Below are 874 nucleotides of genomic sequence, written 5' to 3' on the forward strand. Positions count from 1 at the left end.
GGTCCCTCCTAGCTCCGGTCGTAACAGAACGTGGCAATGACACTGAATATTTTCAAGAAACACCGGAGGAGACTGTCGATACGCTGTGTTGTTACAACAGAAGAAGTTGATGACGTGAAGTCAGTTGAGGTTGGTGATGGTAGATTATGAACAAGTAGCAATAGACAAGATTCTCAAGTTTACCTGCAAATGCAACCAGAGGCTAAAAGACAATGAAAAGAGGCAGCCCCAAACAGGCTCTCAGAGTGTAGCAGGGGTAGGGTTGGGGTTAGCCCACATAATAACTCCAAGAACTTTGAAAATATTTGGCATATGCACCTTTATATATTTAATGACACACCGAGGCTTACATACAGAGACTCATATTATTGATAGACTCTACATTTGGTTGTGTTGTCCGCACTTTTACACCCCTAAATAATTCCACTTTTATAAAACATGTACAGTATATTAATACTGTTAAATAAAAGCCTTTTTGAAAACAAAAGATGTTGTTTGTTGATGACAGTGTTCAACATTCCCTTAAACAAGTTCAAGAGATTATTTGTCACATACATATACATACGGTCATACATATATGCAGTGAGATGTCATGACACCCGGTGATTACGTACAATAAGCTCTATAAGCTCTAAAAATACTAAAATGTGCTCACGCAGGCGGTCGCAAAAGGGCGGCGCCACAATTGCAATTCTGGGTTCTATAATAATATAACAGACACAAGAACAATGGAGAGATTGCCTCATTCAGCAGGATGTCAAGTCCCCATTCAGCAGGCTGTCAAGTAGCCATGTGACACGTAGCCAGGCTTTGTTGGTCCTCCAACAATTTGCATTCTGGGAGCTGGCTGAATGAAGCCACGTGTGGGAAAAAC

This window comes from Zeus faber (assembly GCF_960531495.2).
Source record: "Zeus faber genome assembly, chromosome: 6".
Taxonomy (NCBI): domain Eukaryota; kingdom Metazoa; phylum Chordata; class Actinopteri; order Zeiformes; family Zeidae; genus Zeus; species Zeus faber.